Source organism: Enhydra lutris, unplaced genomic scaffold (assembly GCF_002288905.1).
Source record: "Enhydra lutris kenyoni isolate GAN:26980312 unplaced genomic scaffold, ASM228890v2 scaffoldscaffold12, whole genome shotgun sequence".
In the NCBI taxonomy this organism is placed as follows: Eukaryota; Metazoa; Chordata; class Mammalia; order Carnivora; family Mustelidae; genus Enhydra; species Enhydra lutris.
Genome location: NW_019154096.1, coordinates 79,477,328 through 79,483,327, shown reverse-complemented (window position 1 = coordinate 79,483,327; position 6,000 = coordinate 79,477,328).

The window sequence follows — 6,000 nt, the reverse complement described above, 5'->3', positions numbered from 1 at the left end:
TAAAAGTATTCTCAGGCTCATCGCAGCCTGGCCACTGCTGTCTGGATGCGCAGTTTCGGCGAGAGAGCGACCTCACGAGCCCATTCCCGTCTTGCTGCTGTTGCCGCGGGATGTCCATTCTGGAATCTGGCCTCGTGGGGCAGACGTGAGAAGCTAGGCAAGGGGGGCCAGGGCTGCCGTTCCGGTGCCCGTTTCCACGCTGCCGGGAGCTCCGTCCCGTCCCAGGAAGCCTGGTGGCTGCCCTTTCCACAGGGATCATGCCACTCCTGAGATGGGCCTTCTCCCACTCCAGCTTCAGCTCTAGCGGATCTGTCCTGCTATGCCTCGACCCCCTGAGCATGTGATTCCCAAGAGATCTCCAAGGTCCGAGTCCTAAGTTGAAGGGTGACGGCATTATTCTCCTTAGAGGTGTTTATGCAACGATGCAGTGTAACCAGGTTTCAAGAACCAAGCCTGTTTTAGTTGCTGCCCTGGAGGCTCTGGACACCACACGCGAAGGAGGGAGCCCTGGGCTCCTTCTCGTCCCTCTGGCTGCATGCCAGCTCCGCTGAATCTGCTCGCGCCTCTGAGGGTCACAGCAGCTACAACACGGCAGACGTAACCCCAGGCACAAGAGAGGGACAGACAGCCCCGCCGCTCTGGGCGGCTGACCCATCACACCCACCTACCCTGTCCCTGCTCCATGCTCCCCACCCCCCCAAGCTCTGGGGCATCGGTCCTCGGTTTCCATCAGACGCAGCCTCCACGCCCCACAGGTCTTGGATCTCCCCCAATCTACCCAAAGAGCCGGAAACCTGAGGTTCCCCTTCCTTCCCGGTGACCGAATCCCTCTCTGGAGACAGTCCGTCCCTCCCCCGGTTCAGCACGGATGCTCCTCGCACTACCCAAGGGCACGCCTCCGTCGCTCACAGGCGCGTGGGGTCACGGAGAGCTTCGCGACCTGGGCCTCCCACAGGGGCTCCCCGGGCTCCTCTTGTCACTTCCCCGAAAGCCTCCAGCTTGGGGCCAGCGAGAGGGCAAAGGCGAGTCAGTGCTGGGAGAAGGACATGGCCCTTCTGTGGTTCTGCCGTTCACCCCCGGCTGGCCTTGAGCTCGGCCAGGCAGGCTGGTGTCCCAGCTCCCAGGAGATGACAGGCAGAGACAGCGTCTGCAGCCTAGTGTCCCTCCCATCTGAGGAGGGCCAGGTGGGCTCTGCCTGTGCCCCTGGCCTGTCCTTGCCTTGTCCTTGCCCCAGGGCACCCTGCAGGAAGCCCCGCCCTCCCTGCAGGTGTCCTGGGAACCAGACACGCCCCAGACTGAAATCTCCTCCCCAGAGGTCACGTCTGGTCCGTCCCTTCTGTGAAATGGCGAGCATCTTCTCTGTTCCAAAGACCCACGGCCGGTGTGTGGATGATGAAGGGGGATGTGGCCGCCCGAAGCCCACAGTGTGTGGGGTGGGCGGGGGAAGGGGAGGAGCAGGGAGGGACGAAGGAGAGGAGGGGAGGAGGAGCAGGTGGGAGCAGAGAGGAGACTCAGTGCAGACAACAGGAGGCGCCAGCCTTCTGCGGCGGGAGCCCTGGCCACCCCGTGAATATAGGACACCGGCATCTGGGCCGCGAGGTCCCCTCCAATGCTGCGGTTCTAACGGCCTTGGGGAGAAATGAAGGGACATGTGGTGGGCGTGTGTGAACTCAGGATGGTCCATGTCCAGCCATCCCCGCCCCATCCCAGCCCTGCAGGACCGGGATGGAGCAGACTCTTGGGCAGGAACAGGGTGGGAAGGACAAGGGCTCCCGTTGGCCTCCCGCCGGAACGGCCGGCGCTACCTCCGTTTGGGGACTTCTAGAAACGAAGCCACACAGAATCCATTTTCTAAAATCTTCCACTTTGTGTGAAAAGGTACAATTGAGAGTTTTAATTAGTTCGCGTGGGGCCGCAGGTGAATGTCATTAGCGCATCGTGGGCCCCTGCTGGGCCGTGGGGGGGGGAGGGCTCCTCCTGCACTGGGTCTGATCGAGGGGAGACGGTGAACTTTTTCCAATTTAAAGTTGGACTTCAAGTCATGAGATCGGCTACGTTTGTTTTTAATATGAGGAGTGAGAGCCTGATGTTTGCGGATCAGACTCGGGCTCTGATGATGAGCTGTGGGAGTCGCAGCTCCACTGGCAGGTCCCGGGAAAAACGAGACGAAAGCAGCTGCGGTGTGGCCGGGACAGGAGCCGCTCGGAGGACACTTGATTCCATGCTGTGTGTGTCCGCCGCGGGTAAAGCGCCGGGCGCTCTCCTTCGGACGGGGCGCAGCGGTGACGGGGCGGCGGGTGGGGACCTCGGCTCTAGTGCCCGCCGTAGCATCAAGCTCTAGGACGAGCTGGTCTCGAGAACTCGGTGCTCCCAGAAAGAGGGTCGTGTCCGTCCTGGGATGCTTTCCAAACCGGGGCCCCAAAGACAGGGAGGGGCTCCTTCCCACCTGTCCCTCCAGGCTGCCTGTGTGTCCTGAGCGCACATAGGAGAGCTCCCTCACTCTTCCTCCTTCTGTCTCTCCCTCTCCCTCTCCCTCTCGCACACAGAGGCACACATGTATGTGCACATAAGGAAATCAAGGAATGGATACATTCTAATTTAAAAATGTATGTAGCTAAATGTAGCTAAATGTACAAAAAGGTATTTTAGAGTTAAAAGCATGAATTGAAATGGTTTTCTGTTTCCTTTCCTGTCTCTGTTTTCAGTCTCCATAAGGAATGGCGGGGCGGGTGGGGAGGGCATCCGTGGGGACACAGCCAGACGGTCTGTTGGTGCTCAAACCGGGAAACACTGCTCTCAGCCTGGAGGGGAAGGGAGCAGCCCATGGGGATCAGGCTCCTCGCAGCTCTGCCCCCCACCTCCAGGCCATGGGTGCACCCTCTCCTCCCCTCCCTTCTCCTCCCCTCCCCTCGCCTCCTCCCATCCTCCCTCCCAGCATGGGTGACTCAGCAGCCGTCCCCAGGGCCTCAGTGCCTTCCCAGGATCCTGTCCTGGATACGTCTAAGGTAGGGTGGAAATGTCCAGAGACAGAGGACGTTGTAGCTGGTTAGGTGACACTGGGAACACAAAGAAAGGGATCTCTCACTGAAGAGTGAGCAGGCTGCACCTGCACACCCCCTGGAAAGTCCGGCCGGGGGCGCTGGTCGGCCCTGGCGGGGTCAGGGAGCAGTCAGCGATGTGATTTTGGGGCCCAGTGCAAACTGACAACGCGAGGTACCTTGTTCAAAATTATTTAGGTTTTCGAAATGGCAGGAAGGGGGCACTCATTCCACCAACCATAAGCACTTCAAAGCCCAGGGCCCCAGTCCACGGCGAGCGCCACGTGGCAGGGCCCACAGACAGGACTGAGACCACGTCCCAGGTTTTGGATTAGGTGAGCACCTGTGGGGGTGGGCGTCCCCGTCAGGCTCCGTCCTCCGGCCCAGCTTCACCCCTCGACGGGGGGGACATGAGACGGCCGAGACTCCACAGACTTCAGAGTGAGCGCCTCGACCGCCCCACACAGACACCGCTCGGACGCCCGGCAATCCCACCCTCTCCCTGGCGGCTGACCCGCAGCTCCTCCCGGATCCGCCTCCCAGACCCCCCTGCAGGCAGGAGTCTGCGATTTTCTACTTTTGAGGGCGGAATCTGTGGGCTGAAACCATGTGTGCGTTTCACGCGTCCTAATTCACACTCGGTTTGTCTGTGGCAAACTCAGAAGGCAGCTCCATGTGGACCATCCGTGTCCCATTTTGAAATTCACCACATGTTCATCTGGCTTTTGATTAAAAATATCTCGTTAGCATCTCACTGGGTGAAGTCATAGATCAAGAGTGTTCCAACACCTGAACACGCTAGAAACATGCCGCTGGGGGCTGTTTCCCAGAGCAGCACACACACGGGGCCGTACGTGCCGCCCTCATTAATCAGACGCGACTCTGAAGGAATGGAGGGCCTGGGTGATGTTCTGTGCTGAGCACACGAAGTCACGGTCATCGCTTTACCGCTTTTTCTGATGCTGCTGAGATTGGACCCCCGCACGACCAAGGCAAACCCTTGGATCTTTCTCTCAAGTTAGATGGTTTCCACTTGAGGATACTTTTTGCTATTTTATACATGATTTGGGGTCAAGACAGGTAAATGAAGGAGGCAGGTGCACGTAGACCACAGCTTTACCCGCATTCACCCTGGTGAATATCCCAGAAAGCTGTGTCCTACTGCCCTCAGCACCAGACAGACACCGCAGCTGGGTGGGCAACATCCCTGTGCTGTATCCAGGAGACGGCCCAGGTGGGCTTGGTCAGCAGGTGAGTCTCCCGGTCTGGGGCTTCTCCCCTTCTGGAAGGAGCCCTCGGTCCCACAGGCCTGCACCTGACTCCTCACAGTGCTGGTCCACAGGGCTGTGCTCACAGCCAAAGTTTTTTGAGTTAACCAAAGAGGGGCCTGGGCTCTGGGGCCTTGCAGCTGAAGCCTTTTTACAAATACTTAGAAACGCCCAAGCTTTGAGGTCTTCGGGGGGGAAGTGCCCTTCTTCGGCTGCAGCGAAGTATGATGTCAGGGCCCAGCGTGGGAAAGTTTCCCAGGGTCCGCCTCGGTCCTCAGGAGGGTGGCGGGCAGGAGATGGGCCAGGATCCCCCAGGCTGGGAAAGTTCATGAGCCTCCCCAAGCCAGTCTTTGCTGTGCCCATGCCAAACTCGTCTGTGGAAGAAGCCAGAGGCCGTGGGTGGGATGAGCCAGAGCCCCGGGGACTGGCACCAGGCAGGGACAGGGGCGCAGGCAGAGAGGGTCCCAAGGTCGGGCCTAGGCTGGGCTGAGGAGCTCAGCCTGCGACAGGCTTCAAACAAGTGTCTTGGGAGCGTTGGAAGGATTTGAACTCCCCAATCTCACCAGTTACCCCGAGGAACGTGGCCACTTGAAACACCTAAAACAATGGCAAGGTGGCCCAGGAAATCGCCCACACTTGGCAGGATAGCCAGGAGACCTAGGAGCTGCGCTGCAGACCCTCACGGCTGCCCAGCGTCAAGGCACCGCCTGGCCCTGCTGGGTCTTGGCAGAGACTCTGGACGGGAGCGCCTCACCCAGAGCCAGGCCTTCAGTGAGCAGAGGAGGTGACCGCTGTGAGGAGGGGGAGCGGCTTGCCTCCCCACAGGGCTGAGGTCCCATCCTCCCCACCCCCTCCCCACCCTCTCCACACCTCCCCATCCCGCTCAGGGAGAGCCCAGGAGGAGACGGGGCTGCTCAACCGGGGGTGATCTTCCGGGAGCGGCGGGTTAGGGGGACGGGCTTGGGAGTGATGAGGGCATGCCCGGGGCTGTGGGGTGCGGCATGGAGGGTGGAGGGGCGGGATCCTCAGCCTTTTGTACCCTGAGAATTTCCAAACTGCCATCCAAACAGACTGGAGTGTTACATTATAGCATGTGTAGTGGGTTCCTTCCTTCCTTCCTTCCTTCCTTTCTTGCTTTCTTTCTTTCTTTCTGAAGATAGCTATAAACTTAAAAATGCTGGCAATCTTAGTGTTCTGCAAAATTCCTCTTCACAATGGAAATAAATCAAATAGTGAGAAGCAAGCCTCGGGGTGACAGGCACCCCCGGGTCTCCCGGGGGATGGACGACGCTGCCCACAGCCAAGGACCCTTCCTCGAGCTTCCAGAGCTCCCCCGCTTCCTCAGCTGCGTGTGCAGAATTAGTGTCCACGGTCTGACGGAGCGTTACAAACTGAACATTGGGAAGGCATTTCAGCCAGAGCTCCCTTTACTGGGGCGTCTCAAATGGTAACCAGCGTCCATTACAAAGGGCTCCAGTGCAGCTCAGAGCCCAGCGGCTCTCGAAGAGGAGCTCGTTGTCTCCCAACACTGGAGCCATCCTCACGTGGAGGAGGAGGCGGTCACAGGCTCTGGGGCCTCTGAGCACAGTTTGCCGTCCTCTCCCACCCTGGAAGCCGGCCCCTTCCTCATCACGGCCGGCCGGGGCCTCAGGAGTCCTGCGATGGAGCCCGCCCGCCACAGCCCTGCGTCCCTG